The following is a 20,697-nucleotide window of genomic DNA, read 5'->3' as shown; positions in this document are numbered from 1 at the left end:
ATGGTCAGTGGGTTGATGAAGAAATTAGAAGGAAATTGAAAAATTTCTTGAAACAAATGATAATGTAAACACAACATACAAAAACCTCTGGGATACAGTAAAATCAGTACTAAGAGGGAAATTTATAACTGTAAGTGCCTACATCCAAGAGGAGGAAAAACTTCAAATGAACAATCTAACATTGCATCCTAAAGAACTAGAAAAGCAAGAGCAGACCAAATCCAAAATTAGTAGTAGAAAAGAAATAATAAATATCAGAGCAGAAATAAGTGACATTGAAATTAAAAGCACAAAAGGTCAATGAAGCAAAAAGTTGTTTTTTTAAAAAAAAATTACACAAAATTACAAACTTTTAGCCAGAATAAGAAAAAGAGGAGATCCATATCAATAAAATCAGAAATGAAGAAGGAGACAGCTGATAATGCAGAACTTCAAAGGCTCATTAATGGGTACTACATGCAACTATATGCCAATAAATTGGAAAATCTAAAAGAAATAAATTTCTAGATACATACAACCTACCAAGATTAAACTAGGAAGAAATCCAAACCATGAAAATACCAATAACAAGTAATGATACCGAAGCTGTAATAAAAAGTCTCCCAGTAAAGAGCCTGATGGCCCCACTGTCAAATTCTACCAAACACTTAAAGAAGAACTAATACCAATCCTACTCAAACTATTCCAAAAAATAGAGGATGAGAGAATACTTTCAAACGTATTCTGTGAGGCCAGTGTTACCCTGATACCAAAACCAAAGACACATCAAAAAATGAAAATTGCAGACCAGTATCTCTGATGAATATTGATGCAAGAATCCTCAACAAAATACTAGCAAACTTATTCCACAATACATTATAAAGGACATTCATCCTGACCAACTAGGATTTATCCCTGGGATGCAAGGATGCTTCAACATAGGCAAATCAATCAACATGATACATTATATCAACAGAATGAATGACAAAAACCTTGTGATTATTTCCATTGTCTCTGAAAAGGCATTTGATAAAATTCAGCATCCCTTCATGATAATAACCCTCAAAAAACTGGGAGCAGAAGGAAGATACCTCAATACATTAAGAACCACATACAACAGACCCACAGGTATTATCATACTAAATGGGAAAAAAACCTAAAAGCTTTTCCTCTGAGATCTGGAAATGACAAGGATGCCCACTTTCACCACTGTTATTCAACATACTACTGGAAGTCCTGGCTAGAGCAATCAGACAAGAGAAGGATATAAAGGGCATCCAAATTGGAAAGAAAGACATCAAATTAACTTTGTTTGCTCATGATATGATCTTATAATTAGGAAAACCTAAAGACTCTATAAGAAAACTGTTAGAACTGATAAAGTCAGTGAAGTTGCAGGATACAAAAATCAACATACAAAGCTCAGTAGCATTTCTATATGCTTACAGTGAATAATGTGAAAAAGAAATTAAAAAGTAATGACATCAGAACAGAAAACCAAACACCGCATGTTCTCACTCATAGGTGGGAACTGAACAATGAGACCACTTGGACTCGGGAAGGGGAACATCACACACCGGGGCCTATCATGGGGAGGGGGGAGGTGGGAGGGATTGCATTGGGAGTTATACCTGATGTAAATGACGAGTTGATGGGTGCTGACGAGTTGATGGGTGCAGCACACCAACATGGCGCAAGTATACATATGTAACAAACCTGCACGTTATGCACATGTACCCTAGAACTTAAAGTATAAAAAAAAAAAAAAGTAATGACATCTATAATAGCCATGCATAAAATAAATACCTAGAAATTACCCAGAGAATAGAAAGATCACTATAATGAAAACTATAAAACACTAATGAAAGAAATGGAAAAATATTCCATGTTCATGTATTGGAAGACTCAATATTGTTAAAATGTCTATACTACCCAAAGCAATGTACAGATTCAATGCAATCCCTATCCCAAAATACAAATATTATTCTGCAAAGAATTTTTTAAAAATCCTATAATTTATATAGAGCCACAAAAGACTCAGAATAGCCAAAGTTGTCTTAAACAAAAAGAACAAAACTGGAGCAAACACACTTCAGATCTTGCTACAGAGTTGTGGTAAACAAAACAGCATGGTGTTGGCGTAAAAACAGACACGTAGACCGATGGAACAGAATAGAGAACCCAGAAATAAATCCACACACCTAAAGTGAACTCACTTTTGACATAATGCCAAGAACATACTAAGGAAAGCAGAATCTTTTAAATAAATGGTGCTGGAAAAACTGGATATCCATATGCTGAAGAATGAAACTGGACCCCTATCTCTCACCATACACAAAAATCAAGTCAAAATGGATTAAAGACTTAAATCTAAGATCTCAAACTGTGAAACTACTACAAGAAAACATCGGGGAAAGTCTACAGGATATTGGTTGGGAAAACATTTCTTGAGCAATACCCCATGAGCACAGGCAACCAAAATTACCTATTCATAAGTAGTAGACAAATGTGAAAAATTTATGGGTAATCCATCTTGATTTTTAATGTCAGTATTCACTTGGTCAGGATCACAGACATCTACTGGAATTTCATATAAAAAAAGAGCTGGAACAAATGTAGATATGTATTTGCTTTCTGTAGATATGTTCTTGAAATTATGATTAGGAAACTAAATGAATCAGGGTTACATTGTTGCGTTATTATACATTTATGCAACATTTTTGTTTGGTCAGTACTAAAATGAATAAATTGATGCGCTTGGTGAACAAAACAGTAATTTTAAACAATTTAAGAAATATGAAGAAATAAAACAAGTATGCCACAGAGATGTATTAACACATGTTTTCCAAAAGATTTTATGGCTTCTACTAAATTTTTAGTGTCTTATTCAAAAATCGTATTTCTTGGTTGAATACGTTGGGCTTATCTGAACATAATGGGGTTAAAGGTTTGTCTACCAAAAATTATTCACATTTTCATGGTTTAGCATGATGGCTGTTCCCAGTGGAATTTTATCTCTTAATTTCCCTTGAAGTTAGGTATGACCTTGTAAATAATTCTGAAATGTGAGAGGAAGTGATGTGTTCAATTTCTAGGTAAGACTTTTAAGAAGCAATGGTGCTTGTCTCATACACCTACAGCCAGGTAATAATGTTGAAGCCTTTAGGACAGAGCAGAGTCACAGTTTAGAAAAAGTTTGGGTACCTAAATTATAGTGTGAGGAAGAGTCTCCACCAACCAGGAGCACACACTTATGACTGAGAAATAAACTTCAATTGTATCAAGCTGCTAAAATTTTGATTTTATTTATTACTTTACCTTACCTTACCCTAAATAATATAGTATTCCTATTTGATACTTTACTCTTTTACTAGTGCCATCATGCCTTATATAAGTAGTGACAAATTAGAAATACTGTTATTAGAGATAGATAAAAACAATTTTTATGTTATCCAATGCTTAAGTAATTTCCCAAAGACTGTATACCAATTATAAACATACCAAATATTTTTAGAGAATTATTTTTGCCAATATTATGATCTGTGTTCATAGTCTTCTGAGGATTATAAATTTCTTCTTTTAGCAAAAACTGACTTGCAAAATGAACAAATATAGTTTATAATAAATTTGACCTTGCCAGGTAAGATAATTTTTTTCTTATTTTTCAATACTATGGAATTCATTTTGAAAAAGATTAAGTGAATACCACAAACAGAGCTAACGTTTTATTTTCCTTTCCCTCTTTTTTTCTTAAATCTTGGTCAGTATGGCGTAAATATTTATTGTTACATAGCAAGTAAAGTAAAAGAAAACTAAAATAGAAAAAGAGCCCATCATTTAATAGTGTCAAGTATCACAGACCTTAAGTAGAGGAAACCATTTCAGGTTGTAATTAAAAAAAAAAAAGTGATTCATGTAACTTTCTCTGTTTGTGCACTTGTGAATACACATGTACATGCTTGTTCAGAGACAGGAAATTATAAAAGAGGGTATAGTAGTAAGAAAAGAATGAGAGAATTCCATTGAGAGATTATTCACTGAATTCATCAGTTAGCACATCTTTTATTCTCTTACTGTCTTTTTGGGGTATAAACCAACATTTTGAAATTCCCTCACTATTTCTAGAGGTATGTACTGTAAAGCAGTGATATTTCTGGTATATCGTCAATCATATGAAAACATTTTATGATAGAAACAAAATTCTACACTCTCCAAGAATGATAGTTACATGCCTTTGATTTTACTAAAGCCAATAAAAACTCTGACCCTAGTGGAGATCCACTGTAGAGATTCCACAAACAGGGACCTGTGGATGTTGTACCATACTGAGACGGGAAGTTTCTGAAACAAGAAGGTGCAGAGGGAACCAAAGGCAACTGGCCAAGTTAATAGGTTATTTTGTGCAATTATTTGCTGAATAATGTCCATACTTATGAAGAAGTACAAATACTTGATAAAAACTGATTTTGGTGTATATAGTAGCCGGTAATATTTAGTCTTTGGTCTACTTTCATATGTGATGTTTTCTGAACATGGGAGCAGAAATAAGGAGAAGGAAAAGTCACGTTGCCTTGAACACAGTATGTTCTAAAAATAATTTTTAGATGAATATATAGTGAATCTAATTTTCAGCATGATGGGTTTGCAGTGCACGACACATCTAGGTAGAATTTTTAGCTGTCTGGTTTTAAACTGGTCAGTTGAATATCTTAATAATCAGTCTGGGAATTAAATGAAGGGCATTTCAGCCATATGATATTCATTATTTTTTATTACATTTTATCATGTTATGACATAATTTCTGTATGTGTATTTTTGTTCACCCTAAACTTGTACTCCACACTAGAGGGGCTAACTAGCTGAATGAATCAAAGAATGTGAGTTTTCCTGGTCCTATGATGTAGATACCCTTATGTAATATCTCCAGCCCATCAGGCAAGTTCTAAAATAATATCGCGACTGTCTACCACTACCAAACTAAGACTTTCAGATGAATACTTTTTCCCTCAAAATACGAAATAAGAAAGTTTTGTTCTTCTTTGTATGGTTTTCATCTTTTGCTTATTTCTCAGAGCTCTTTTAAGTTACCTAATATATGTAAATTTATTGACAAGAGAAAAAGAATATGCATAGATTTCCTTACATTCATATTTTCAAATTTTATATTTTATTGTAAATTTCTTGAGGGTAAAAATTATATTTTTATATAAAAATATGCCAGTTTTCAATTTGTTGTCTTTCTATTGTTTCAAGGTTATCGCCTGGGTCACATAAAAACACAATACTGGTCTGGTTACGTCCATATCTCTTTCTCCAGGTGTTGTGCTAAAAATTCTTGACTACAAATGAGTCAATGTCAATCAGCAGTCCAAACTAAGATGTCATTTTGTAATCATTCTTTAAATAGGTAAAAAGAATAACCCACTAATTGTTCTATAAAGCTTTCACCCCCTTGCCCTAGAATTATCTAGCAGGATGCTGTTATGTCTCTCTCAATGTAGGCACATTATGTCAATATGACTGATGGCAAACAACTTGCTTGGCACACTCAGTGTTTGCTCTCTGTTTTCCCTACAGTCTTTGGCAGTTTGTTATCTTGAACTCCATTTGTAAGCTTTAAAATGTAGAAGTGCCAAGAGCATGCCTGATATCATTCATATATATATTTTTTAATTTCAAAAAATGAAAAATGGGCAAATATGTGGAAGATCTAATGAGAACATGCCCTTAAAGTCTTCATGGAAATCAAGAAAAAAGAAAGCCAATGAAGGCTGAAGTTGCCAAAATAATTTTTTTCTTTTCTTAACATAATAAGCTGATTAAAGGAGAATATAATTTACATGTTTAATATTTTTGCAGAAAGATATCACAATGCTTGCCTATCAAAAATTAATTAAAAATTAATGCAGCATGGACAATTATATTCAAGTAAGGTAGCTATTATTGGTAACATTTTGTATTTTCATTGTTCAATACCAGAAGGGGGAGAAGAATGAAATATGTCACATTAGATCATCAGATTTCTAGGCAATATCTTCTTATCTTTTGTAACGGCCAATTTAGCTCTAAAATTCAAAAGTATATGATAGATTTTTTGTTTGTTTGTTTTTAACACAATAACTGCATTATTCTTATCGTGTTCCATAACATAATTTTACCTGGGTTTGGGTACATAGCAAGGAATTAGTTTTAAGATCTTTACTATACATATATATATATTCCACCTTTCTTTATAGTACAACAAAACAAATATGTATTATGCTATTTGTTACAATTTGGAGGTAAGCAGTGAGACGGAGCTATATATTTCCATAATAGTGGTAACTTCGTTTAGTCATTACATTTCAGCATTGGATGGGTCTTAGAAACATGGGAATTAATATATGTAGAACTTAGAGGGTGCTGAAACTTAACTGCCTGAGTCATAATAGATGCATATATAAAATGTAATGCTAATTTTGAAATTAATAATACAAAACAGATTGAACCAGAGAGCAGAGTTCAGTGATCAGTATACTTTCTTTAAAGGTAAATCACATGCAAACCAAAAGATAACCAGAAAGTCGATGGTAGGAATAGAATCAGAGTAAGGGGTGTTGATCAGATGATTTTAATGACTAGTCTTATGGAGCTATGGAAATCTAATGAACTCATAAAAGGAATTTTATGAGTTCACTATGAACTTAGTGAACATAGTGGCTTAGCGTCATAGTGGCTGTGAGTACCAGACAATTCCTTTTATGGTTCAGCGCATCCTTTCCATTGAAGAGTGCTATAGACCAACTGATATTTCTTTACTGATGTTTCACTTTCAATAATCATAACAATTGTCATCCTCCTTTTGATTAATAAATTATTTCTTTATCTATGACCAAGCCCTCATTGAATTCTTTTAGAGCTTTAGTGTAAGAATTATTTGGCCTCTTTAATATGGTTCATAATATTTTCGTTCTTATCTTTGTAGGCATAAGTAGTCTATACTTTTTCTAAATCTTGGAAAGGCACCTCATTATTCCAAGTATAATAGCTTCATATTTAGTCTCTTATATGAGTTATTCTGCACCCCCTCATCAGTATGTTCTTTTTAAAATACAAATTTGATACCATATGTTCTCACTCATTAGTGGGAGTTGAACAATGAGAACACATGGGCACTGGGAGAGGAACATCACACACTGGGGCCTGTTAGGGAATGGGGGACAAGGGGAGGGAGAGCATTAGGAGAAATACCTAATGCATATGGGGTTTAAAACCTAGATGACGGGTTGATAGGTGCAGCAAACCACCACGGCACATGTATACCTATGTAACAAACCTGCAGGTTCTGCACATGTATCCCAGAACTTAAACTACAATAAAAAAATAAAAATAAAAATAGAGCACAAGTTTAAATTTTTATGTCCCTTCAAGTTTGAAATTCTATTGTGTTCTCTATTGATGTGGCTCCTGTACTGTCAGTAATTTCCTATTGTTCGTAGCAAGGATAACATGCACGTACTATTTCATATTGCCCTTATCTTAAAACTCTATTTCTTGCAAAGGTTGAATGTAGTCTCAGAAGTCTTGTCAATGTAGTTTACTAGATTTGGCATTTGAGATAAAACCAATAGGCCATCTCTGGCCTGTAGGACAAAGTATCAGTGTTTAACCTGACATCAACACAATTCACATTCTGCTCTTACTTTAACTTATACAATTAGATATGATCTTAGCTCCACTTTTTTTGTAGATGCTTTTTATCGGTTCGAGAAAGTTCCCTTTCATTCCTGATATGGAGACTTTTATTTATTTTTGTCAGAAACAGGTGTTAGAATTTGTCAAAGGCTTTTTTTTTGCATTTATTGAGATGGTCACATGGTTTTTATTTTTTAAGCCTTTTAATACATTGATTTTTTCTGAAGATATAAAGCCAACCTTGCATTTATGAGAAAAACTCAGCTTGGTCATGATGTATTATCATCTCAATGTACTGTAAAATTTGATTTGCTAAAATTTTGTTTAGAATATTTGCAGCTACATTTATAAGGGATATGGTCTGTTGTTTTCTTTTCTTGTATTTTGTTTTGGTATCAGAGTAATCCTTGCTTCATACGATGAGTATTTCATCTTCTTTAATTTTTTGGAAGAGTTAATGTGGACTTGGCATTATTTTCTTCATAAATGTTAGGTAGAATTCACCAGTGAAAACATGTGGATCTCTAGTTTTCTTTTGAGAAAGACTGTTAAATACAATTTCAATTTATTTGATACATACAGCTATCTGAGTTATCTATTTTCTCTTTATTGAGTTTGGTAATTTATGCCTTTTAAGGAAATTATCTATTTTATCTAAGTTGTAAAATTTATGGGCATTAAATTTTTAATAAAATTCCTTTATTAATTTTTAATACATATGAAATATGCCATGATATCGCCTCACTCATTACTTATTCTGATGTATTAAAGATGATTAAAAAAATTAAAATGCTGTAAGAATTAGTTTTTCTTCCATGGAAAGAATTGTTAAAATTGGGAAAAGCTTCAGATCTGTGAGAGAAAATGAAGAGTCAGACCTTGGAGAATGTCTCTAAGCAAGTTCAAAAATCATACACCCACTTTCTCTCTGTTTCTGATAAGTTTGGACTGAACAACACTTGTGCCTTCCTTTCTTGGGGTGGCCTGGTGTGAACCCAAGCCCCCAGAGAACTGGTTGAATAGAAGGATGTCAGTAGAGGGGTAAGTTCTCACAGATTTCTGCCCATCCAGTATGGTACATGAAAAAGCCCAGCAAAGTCTCCTAGAGTTCAAGTGAGAGCAGTGAAAAAGGAATGGTGAGTAAGCTGAAGACTTCGCCTGGCATCGTTGGTGTGAGGAAGACCGCATATGGCTGGCATCAGCCTGGTGATCAAAGGGTAGATAATACACCAGAGGTCAGTGCCAAGCATCAAAGATTGGTGAGAATGTGCATCTTGATAGAGGTCAGTAGATGATGGAGGATTGCCGTAGACCAGGCTGACCTTCTCCTCAATTTTAGAGGGATGAGTAAGCTGCCTGGAATTTAGATATTCCCTAGGTAGGATAAGTATATGAAATAAGACTGAATATATCCTGAATTGTAGAGAATGGGAGTTCAAGAGTTGGTAAAGTTCCATTTTAAGGAGAAAAAGTTTAGGTTGTATCTGATCTGAGTTTCAGGGAGGGGAAATCCACATTCAGAGGACACAGAATTCAAGCAAACAAATGGTCATATTTTTGTCCTTATTTTCCTCTGTCTCACAAAGGCATTTGAGACACTTCTTAAGCAGGGTCATGACACTTTTCCTGTAAAGTGCCAGGTGATAGTATTTTAGACTTTGGCTGCTCTACGGTCTCGGTTGCAACTATTCAACTTTTCTGTGTTAGCATAAAACTGATTCTTCGCTCAGGAGCTGTCCGAAAACAGGTGGGGGTGGAAGGTTGGAGGGTGTGGTGGGAGGATGGTCAGATTTGGCTCATGGGCCACAGTTTTGCTGATTCCTTTTTACTAGGATTCCACATTATATGCCCACATTTTTTCTTGTTCCTTCCTTGTCAGTCTCTTTGCTGGCTATTCTATCTCTACTACATTTCTCATTGTTATCAGCCCTCTTCCCTCTGCTTATAAAACTAGTCCCTAGCTGATGTCATTCATTCCTATAGACTTTTATTTTCTTCAATTCTACACTTTTTAGAATTTTGGTAGAGAGACAAATTAATTACAATCCCAAGCTTATAGCTATTTATCGTTGTTAATTTATGTAAGGACCTGCAGTTTAAATTTCATTGTTAATTTCTTTTCCATTGTATTTCTGTCATCTATGGTCCTCATCTCCATTCTGCTGGCATTTCTAGATAGATGACCTTATCCTCTGGAAAGAATGACAGTTTTACATTTTCCTTTTCAACCTCTGTAACACCTATGCATTTTCTTTTTTTTATAGGCTTATCTGGGTACTAGATTTGCCACTTACCAATTGTTTTAGGGTCTAATTGGTAGATAGAAACCACAAAGATTTTTTTGAATTTAAAGATAATTTTAAAAAGAAACAATTAATATAAGAAATTATTAACAGGGTATTGGACTAACAGGAGATTGACTAGAAGTAAAACCACTAAAAATAAATAAATAAATAAATAAATAAATAAATAAATAAATAAATAAATAGAAGATTAGCAGGTATAGGAAACAGCCACTACCCTCTAGGTATAAGAAACAATATCCAAGGAATAAAAAAAGTCAAATCTGGATGCCCCTTCTCATCCTGAGACAGTCTGGATTTCTTTGGAGACGGAGCAGCAGTAGCTCACGTATGGCAGAGACGTTCACAAGACTGCAAGGACACTCAAGGGGATTCCAGAAAAGTTCCAGGGAAAGCCATCCACCGTGAGGTGCCATGTTGGCAGCATTTACTGAGAAGCCTCTCTCTGAGCTGCTGGGAGAAGCTGCTCTGGAGAACCGCCGTACCTTGGAACTCACTGTGACGCTGCCCCAAGGCAGCTCCCTAGAGAAGCCGTAGATGGGGCAGTGCTGGGCTGGCTGGCAGGATTCTGTTGTGTAGCCACCCAAGAGGGCGCCTGGAGAAGCTGCCCATGGTAGGCCCCATGCTGGTGATCCTTTACCAGAAAGCCTTCTAAGAGGAAGCTGGTAGCAGCTGTCTGTGGGGAATTGCCACGTGCTGCTGTCTGGTGGGTGTTGCTGGAGCCATGTGCTACAGAAGCCACACATACTACAGGAGTCTGGTTCTACAGAGGCTGTGCTGCAAATGCCACAGGGGTTGTCTAGTGCAGTACCAGAACCAGGATGAGAAACCCTTTCTCTTCCAGTGTGCCTTCAGCACCTTCTACGGACAAAATTTAATACTGTGTAGCTGCAAGAGAAAACATGTACAGGGTTAAGGGCTGAATGGTGTCTCCTAAAATTTGCATGTGGAAGTTTCTACTCCTAGTACCTCAGGATGGCACTGTGTTTGGAGGTACGATCTTTAGACAGGTGATTGAGGCTAGCTGAGTTCACTAGGATGGCAGCTGATCCAATATGACTAATGTCCTTATAGGAAGAAATTAGGACACAGACACGTACAGGGAGAAGACCATGTAATGACACGAGAAGACAGCCATCTGCAAGCCAAGGAGACAGGCCTCAATTAAACCAAGCCTGCCAACACCTTGATCTCAGACTTCTAGCCTCCAGAACAGAAAAGCAATTCCTGTTGTTTAAGTTGCCCTGCTTGTGGTACTTTGTTATGGAAACTACAGAAAACTAATACCCAGGGTCTGTTTCTATCGTGGATACCAGGCAATGGAGAGGAGATTTGAAGCTGAGACATTACAATTGGTAACTGACACACTAGGTTTATAAGCCTGAGAAACTTTGAAAATCCCCTGAACCTGTTTTCTTATCTGTAAAAATGGAATTCTTGCCAGAATTGAAGGCTCTTTTCAAACTCTTAAGAATTACTTCCCTTTTGTTTCTGGCTATCAACCTCTTGACAGAGACTTCCTTATTCACAGAAGCAGTGTCAGGTAGAGTTCAATCTTTCACATCAGAAAAACCTGCTCATTTTAGCACTTACAGGCTCTGTGACCTTGGCCAAGTCACTTACTTCTCTGGTCCTCACTTTCTTCATATGGAAATTGAGGGCTCTAATATTTACCTTATTGTGATGATGTGAGGACGAAATGAGAGAATATGAATAGAACACTCAGTTCTGTGCTTGATGCATAAGTAGTGCTGGGTAAATCGCAGATATTCTTTTTGTAATTTCAGTATCTAAAGGAATGACTCTCTCACATGGTATGTGAAACTTGTGTTTGTTAGAATGAATTGATGGGAACCCTTCAATGGGAGAACTTCAGACATAACAACTGTCTCTCTGTGTGTGTGTGTGTGTGTGTGTGTGTGTGTGTGTGTGTGTGTGTGTTAGAGGTAACAGTTTTAGACAGAGAAAGGATCTACTTGGTACCTTTCAAATCACAAAATGTTCCTGCTTCTTACAGTGAAGCAGTTGCAGATGATCATCCAAGATCATCACTTTTCTATCATTAAAAGAGAAGGTAGATGTCTTTGAATAGTCAAGAAAGAAAGAAAATCTTAAAATAAACACAGAAATAATTTAGAGTCCACTCAAAAGAGTGAGAAGCTGGAGAAAATACAGTCACTGTAAATCCCTGAGAAAGGAACTAGCAACAAAGAGCAGGAAATCCACCAAGGCTCTACTTGTTTTCAGAAAATCCCTAATTAAATCACAAAATTGAAATCTGACAGACACGAAACAAAATCTGATTTTAATGACTTTGTCACCCCCACAGCTTTTGTTTTGGGGGCAGTTTTAAGATGGGCTTTCCCACTGTTTTATATTTTAGAATCTTTCTTCTTATGATAATGCATCAGGAAACGATAAGTTGATTTTAAATCTTACATCTTAAACAAGGTCAAGCCACGTCTTATGTCTTCAATAAAGCGACTGTTTCCAGCTGAACTTGTGTGTTAGTGATGAGGCGTTAAGTAAACACAAGACTCTTCAACACCAGAGCAGGAAGAGAAAACACACAATTAGATATTGAGATTTCTTTTTTTAAAAAATTATACTTTAAGTTCTAGGGTACATGTGCACAACGTGCAGGTTTGTTACATAGGTATACATGTGCCATGTTGGTGTGCTGCACTCATTAACTCATCATTTACATTAGGTAAGATATTGAGATTTCTAACACTAAGTGAACAGAACCAAAATTTATAAAATTAAAAATGTTGCTACTAATTTTTGCTTTCAAGGAGCAGGCAGTCACACACACACACAATTACAAGATTGACTGCTTAATATCCTCTTAACCACAGAAAGTGACTCTGTTTATGTTAGGAAATAGAAGCCAAGCAGAAAGGTCATTACGTTGGGTCTGCAGCTTTCACTCCTAATACGTGAGTCTCATTTATAAGTAGAGGAAAAAATCAATAATCCTTTTAAGTTGCCTTAGATTCCAAGTGGAAAATGCTTTCACCCTCTGCACTGTGGTGACTTAAAGCCACTGTGAGATATTATGCAACGTTGTTTCACCAAGAATCCCAACTTACTTCAGTAGCTTTTAATTGTGTTGTTGAGCTGTCTTGGCTTGTGAGTCAAATGAATGCTGTCACTGCTTTCTGGAAGTTTAGCTCTTTTATTTGTCAACTGTTCTTTGTCGTCTTCTTGATAATTTATTTTGCTTTTATAAAAGTTACCGGGAAGGCCAAAGTAGTTTAAGAAACACAGGTCTTGCAGCCCAGAAGTGAAAACTTTCAAGCTTTTAATTTAGTTATGTTCATTTGATATTTACTAAGTATGAACCATGCATAAGGTCTCATGATGCATTAAGTGACAAGAGATGAGTAAGAACATTTGTTTTCAAGAAGGTGTAGTTTAATAGGGAGAATGAGTTAAGAATACAAATGTCTACAATTTGAAGTTCTATGTACAGAAGAAGAAGAGGAAGAGGAAGAGGAAGAAGAAGAAGGAAGAAGAAGAAGAAGAAGAAGAAGGAGGAGGAGGAGGAGGAGGAGGAGGAGGAGGAGGAGGAGGAAGAAGAAGAAGAAGAAGAAGAAGAAGAAGAAGAAGAAGAAGAAGAAGAAGAAGAAGAAGAAGAAGAAGAAAACTTTGTTCTGAGTTCAATGATTCACTAGGTGTGGTAGCTAATGCCTGTAATCCCAGCACTTTGGGAAGCTGAGGTAGGAGGATTGCTTGAACCCAGGAGTTCAAGACCAGCCCGGGCAAAAAAGCAGGATTCCTTCTCTACAAAAGAAGAAAGAAAGAAAGAAGGAAAGAAAGAAGGGAAGGGAGGGGAGGGGAGGGGAGGGGGAGGGAGGGGAAGGGAGGGGAAGGGAGAGGAAGGGAGGGGAAGGGAAGGGAAGGGAAGGGAAGGGAAGCCAGGTGTGGTGGCACATGCCTATAGGCCTAGCTACATGGGAGGCTGAGGTGGGAGGATTGCTTGAGCCCAGGAGGTCAAGGCTGCAGTGAGCCATGACTGCACCACTGCACTCCAGCCTGGACAACAGAGTGAGACTCCATCAAAAAAAAAAAAGTGCAAAGATTCAAAGAAGCTGTGTTTATGTTAGGGGGAAGGAAAAAGGCTTCACAGGCCTTAAAGAAAGGTGGAAATGTGAAACAAAGATGCAGATATATATGGGAGTAAGTGAATTCATGAGTCAAAGTGAAGATGGGATTAAAACTCAGACCTGCCCCAAGCTGGAGCCCAAGCAATAGAAGCAGATGAATTTCAAAAGCAGTCACAGGTCATGTTGTGAAGGGTTTTAAATATGGTATTTTCCTGCCAAAATTAGTAACACGATCAAGTCACAGGGCCAGAAGGAAGATGACTCTAGTGGTAGAGGAGGATACTATGGCCAATAGGCATTGAGAAGAGAGAGTAAGACAAAGATACACAGTGTAATTTAGACATCAGATGCTTTGGATATAAGGATATTGTATGTTGATTAGTTAAGGATGTAACTAGTCTCCTGGAACAAATCATGAATTAATACCCAAAACCATGGGTTCAAATCCTGTTTCGGCCCTGAAATATGTGGGCTTAGTAAGAATAAATAAATAAATGAGTGAGTGCCAGTTATGTACTCCCTGTAACACTCACAGCAATTCTTTAAATAGGCATCAGTAACTTCATTAGACAGATTAGGAACCAGGGCACAGAGAACGTAGGTAAATGCCAAATGTCAGAGAATTGATAAGTAGCAGCGTTTTAGGATTTCAATAAAATATTTCCGACTAAAGCCTGTGTTCTTCCAACCCTAGGTTTGAATTAATTCCTCCTTTGCGTTAGCCCCATGACTTTTTCACATTCTTAACACCTGTTTCTTTATCAATAAAATGGGGATCATAACTGCAAGCCTGCTGGATCCTTATCAAAATTAAATTAAAATGACTGTACTGTAGTTCAGGCTCCATCAACTTAGCTTTTAAAGGAAGGAAGAAATTAAAGAGTTTATAAAAGAAGATACATAAAACTTGTTTAAATAATGATACTTTCTTGTTTCCCAAGAAAAGGTTTACTATTTGCCAGTGATTGAAAAGAAACCCAAATTTTTATTTTAATCTTTGTTACTGATCTATAACTCATCTCTAGTTCTTATTATTTATTCTCCCAGTTTTTTTATGGTTTCTCTACTGCAGGCTATCTGCTATATATCAAGCAAAATCCCTGTAATATCCCTAAATGTAAACATGTGACTGCTCTGAGCGTGCGTAGCGTAAGCACGCTCAAAGAACTTCATTAATATTGTATATTAAATATAACTCACTTTACTCTTTATAGTGAAAGATTAGGTGACACTGAATTGATTTTCCTTCTCACTTATTTGGTTTTCTTTGAGAAAGAAATTTATTTGTTTTGAGATGCATATTTCCAGGTGATTCTGGTAGAAAATTAGATATGTACTATGCAGCAATGTATTAAATATATAAATATCTACATAGATGTATTTTCTAAATGTAGTGTTCATAAAAAATAAAAAAGGATCGGTATATTAAAAACCCAATTTATACACACTAAAAATGTATGTGCACTAAAAACACGCATTTTGAAAGAACACATACAAACAAAATCATGTTAAATTCATTAGAAGATTTGTCTGCTGTAGGGGGAAGGGCATAGACTTTGGGAATATAATGGTGCTATAGTTTGGATATTTGACCCTCCACATATCATGCTGAAATTTGACCCTCAGTGTTGAAGTGGAGTCTAACTGCCAAGAATTTGGGTCATGGGGACAGATCCCTCATGAATAGATTAATGCCCTCCCTGGGGGAAGTGAGTGAGTTCTCACTCTATTCGTTCCTATGACAGCTGGTTAGTAAAAAGAGCCTGGCACCTTCCTCTCATCTCTCTCTCTTGCTCCCTCTCTTAGCACGTGATCTCTGCACATGCTGGCTCCCTTTCTTCTTCTGCCTGGAAGCAGCCTGAAACCTTCACCGAAAGTACACCATGTTTCTCGTACAGCCCACAGAACCAGGAGCCAAACAAACCTCATGTATATATCCTTTGTGTTGCCATAGAGGCATAACTGAAGATGGGTAATTTATGTATTTGTATATATATATTATTATATATTTTATTACATTTTATATATTATGTACAAATATAGTATATATTATATAATATATAATATATTAGAATTTACTCCTACACTGTGTCAGTGTGTTTACTTTAGGACCTATGTAGGTCCTAAAGTAGATCTAGGTCTCCCTCTCTCTCTCTATATATGTGAAATATAATATTATATAAATATAAATTATTATTTACATATTATATAAATATATAAATATATTATATATTATATAAATAAAATTATATTTATATGTATAAATATTATATAAATATAAATTATATTTACATATATAAATTCTATTTTATATATGTAATATAATATTATATATAATATATTATAAATATAAATATTAAATTTATAATAATATATTAAAATAATATAAATATAAATTATATTTATATATAATTAATATATAATATAATAAATTATACTTATATTATTTTTAATATAATATATATTTATTATAATATATAATATATATTTATTATAATATATTATATAGTATAATATATATTATATATATAAAATATATTATATATTTAATATAATATATGATATATATAATATAAATATAATATATTTAAAATATATTAAAAATAATGTAAATATAATTTATATGTATTATATATACAAATAATATAAATATAAATTATATATGAAATATATAACATTATTTATTTGGTAATATATAAATATAAATTATATTTATATATTATTATATATTAAAATATTATATATTATATATATTTTAAGTTATACATAAATTATATATTAAGTTATATATTTAAAATTATATATGAAGTTATATATTTAAATAAAATATATTAATTTAATATAGATTTAAGTAATATATATAAAAATTATATATTAAGTTATATATTTAAATAATATATATTAAATTATATATTATTTAAATAATATATATTAATATATAAATATATATTATATATTTTAAGTTATATATAAATTGTATATTATATATAATAATAAATAAATAAAATAAAATAATATAATATAATATATAACATAAAAATTATATTATATAATTAAATATATAACATTATATATTTTATAATTATATAAAATTTTATATAATAATAATATATAATATAATATAATATTCGTATATTTGTATTATATAATATATAATAATTTATGTATATATACAAATATATAAATTACCCATCTTCAGGTATTCCTCTATGGCAACACAAAGGATATATATTTGAGGTTTATTTGGCTCATAATAAGACACACTGCTATGGGTCATGCACTGGCTATACAAAATGGAGAAGACATAACCTATGCCTTCAAAATGATAGCAGTGTAGTGGAAAAAATGGAGAGTTAAATCAAATATTTAGGTTGAGAAATACAATAATAAAGGTATACACTGAGTGGTAGGGGAACAGAGAGGAGGAGATTCAGAATGAGACATTGCTTGGGTGAGAAGATACTTGACTATTATGATGTAGACTCAGTATGAGACAGGATGCAAAGTTCCAGAATGATGTGTCTGTTTGAAGAAAGTTGCCAAACTCCTGCATATGGCTATTGCAAAAATTCGAACTGGCAACTGAGTATTTGATTCTCCATTTTAAGATTTTATTTTCTAATAAATGCATTTGCAGTTTCTAAAATATATAGCTATGTGACACAACTGCCTATAAGCCTCCCGGATCTGACCCACTTTCAAAATGCTTTTCTATGTCGTTTATTTCACTCCAAGTTGCTGAGAAAATCAGTGGACCCGTGTGAAGTTAATTTTGTTTTTGATAAGGTTAAAATGACTTCTTTTGGGGGATTGAAATCCCTGGGAACTATTTTTCTAAACTCTGATTTAATCCATTTATGTTTGGTCAGTGTTTGTGTTTCATCTTTTTGTTAAGTGACTTTAAACAAGAACCCATAATTTGTGTATATGTGTATTTATATATGATGTATATCAGCATATATCTCTTTTTTCCTTAAAAAGAAAATAAGAAAGATTATGTTTGTATAGGCTGCAATTAACCCAATATGTGAACGTGATGTCGAAAATGTTTTTCCTTTACAGATTCTACTAAAATGGCAAGACTTTCCTGAAACAACATTTAGTATTTGTTTTTAAAACAAACCCCTGGGTTTATTTTGTAAAATCTCATGAATTTTTTTATTCATCTCATATCCTTTTTAGGGCTGCTCTATGCCAAAGGAAATAAGATTAAGGCAACGCAGGAAGAGTTCTGGTTCGCAATAAGGCACAATGGATATATCTTGTGTGGGATTTGAAAGGAAGAATAGAAAAATCTACATGAGTACTCTTGGGGGAACAGAGTAAGTTAAAATTCTTAAACTCTTTTCAAATGATAAGTCAGACCTTAAAAAAATAGTCTAGTCCTCAAATTGATAATAACTTAAATTTAGCTCCAAAGCTTCTTTAGAAAAGGAGGAAATCTAAGTCTTCAAAATCTTATAAAGCCCAGTGGCAATACTAAAGCTGGTATTGACAAAACACTGAAATAGATCTGTTCCCTGAATGTTTACTTTTGTGGTTCAAATAATTTAAGATGTAGTGTACCCTGGGAATTTTTCTCTCTTTGCTTTAAGTATTAACAGTGCTTGAAATAAAATATGTTTATGATGAAACCTAAGAGAATAGATTTCTATTGAACCCTCCCCTCTGCCCCCAGTGCCCCCAGTCACTGTCCTCAACTTCAGAATGCATCAAGGTTTAGAACTTGCTTGGATATCAATAGAAATACTGCATTTTGCAGAGATACATGGGAATAAAGTGGAGTTAAGTTTAGGAAAGACGAGTGCTAGTACCAAGAATGGGTATTTAACTTTGAAAGTATCAAGGTACACAAATGACATGATACAAATATCTTCTCCAAAATATATTCAAGACCCTTCCAGTCACATAGATTCATATTTTCTACCACCTCTCTGGAAACCTAATAACTAATACTTTCGGATTTGCCTATATGTCCATGGCAAATAGGAGTTGCACTATTCAGGCATCTGTTTTGATAGGTCAGTTCATATGAGCCAGTGGATTTTAATAACTGAAAAAATAAAATTAAAAAGCTGTGAACAAAAACATAAAAATATTACATTGAAAAGTCTCTATGGCAGTTTGAAGACATTGTAGTCTCTTGAAACTGAATTAGTAAGAGAAGGCGGATGTTATTTGCAAATTTTTGTGGCTTTACAAGAAAATAAATAGTAATGATGCTGGCTACCTTGAGTAAGGAACATTAAGAATACCTCTCTGTGTGGATGTGTTTTCGTTTGAAGCAAACTGTAAAATTCACACCTTCTCTAGAATGTCCGGATGGCCTGGCCAATTCCTGGCAAGTTTTCAAAGAATGTTTGGTGACGTGCTCTACTTTTGTTTCGTATGCTGCTGCTTTTGTATGTGCCAAAGTTCAACTTCGGTCTTGGTGTTTGGCCACAAATAACTCCTCAGCCTTGGATTTGACTTCAGCTATTGTGATAACCAAATAGTGAATGCCTACTACACCGTCACTTTATTTAAAATTTCCAATAAATAATGATGCCAATAAGCATTTGATACCATAGATTATCATCATATCCAATTTCAGAAACACAGAAAGTTATACTATTTGATTTTATTTTTGATATCTGAATATGCATTATAAATAGATAGAACATTCTAGATATAAGTTGATGTGGAAAATTCCCTTAAATGTTTTCTGTGTTGAAAATTCATCAATAAGTTGATATGTATATATGTTATTTCAAAGGTAAAATACTTCAATAATTAATGATCACTGTAAAATTGTATGTTTATAGTGTAGTTAAGAATTTTAAGTAATTAAAAATAAGGGAAGAGCACTTATAGCGTTAAACCATTTTAAAATATGTTTGATTTTTAATTATTTAATTTCAATTAGAATAGCAATTAGGACAGGAATCTTTCAAGGAAAAGTCTTACTGGTTAATATTTTACAGCTTATGAAAATGAATTAATAAGCAGAATGTCCTAACAAAGCATATTTAATTAAACCTGAAAACAATACATTCCATACAAATTAATTTCTTACAGTTCTGAATCTATGGAGACTAAACATTTAAATAAGTTTGTGAAAATTATTGCCATAAACTGCCTAGCATTTTCAGCACTGAAGATAAAGAATTTATGAGATTTGCCCAAGCTGTGGATTTTATTATGAAGTTCCGTTTGGAAACACAAGAACAAAAGTCTTCCAGAATTATATTCTGTCCTGTACTATGTCAATAGTAATATTGCTGAAAGTATTCTATTTATATACTATATATGGGATGTTGAGAGGGGACTATTTTAAAAAGTTGGACAGCAAGATGAAATAATGAATTCCATGCTTCTGCCTTACTTGTTTCTTAGAGATTCCTAAGTTTTACATAGTTGACATTATAGAGAGTCAGGCTGAAAACCCATTTCTAGGCCTGGGCCACCAAGAACAGGCACACTTCCCGGGCCTGAGATGAAGTGGCACATTGCACCCGGGTAACTAGTACCTTGACTGAGCTAAGCAGCTGCACTTGCCAGAGCTGGGCTGAGATCGCACCACCCGTTCTAGGGAAGCAGCATAGAGGCTGAGCTGAGACACCCCACGCTATAGGCCAAACAACTGTAGAATC

The 20,697-nt window shown here is 34.0% G+C and overlaps 1 long non-coding RNA gene across 5 annotated transcripts in view; it reads left to right on the top strand.

The window, feature by feature from the left end:
• LOC105483471 (uncharacterized) overlaps positions 1 to 20,697 on the top strand; it is a 277,589-nt gene that overhangs the window by 28,914 nt on the left and 227,978 nt on the right. For all 5 annotated transcript variants that reach the window (XR_011622713.1, XR_003018404.2, XR_011622714.1 and 2 more), the window contains exon 2: positions 18,248 to 18,387. This is a non-coding gene — a long non-coding RNA (uncharacterized lncRNA). The remainder of the gene's footprint in view (positions 1 to 18,247; positions 18,388 to 20,697) is intronic.

Source organism: Macaca nemestrina, chromosome 4, assembly GCF_043159975.1.
Source record: "Macaca nemestrina isolate mMacNem1 chromosome 4, mMacNem.hap1, whole genome shotgun sequence".
In the NCBI taxonomy this organism is placed as follows: Eukaryota; Metazoa; Chordata; class Mammalia; order Primates; family Cercopithecidae; genus Macaca; species Macaca nemestrina.
This window is presented reverse-complemented; position numbering and strand designations above follow the sequence as displayed.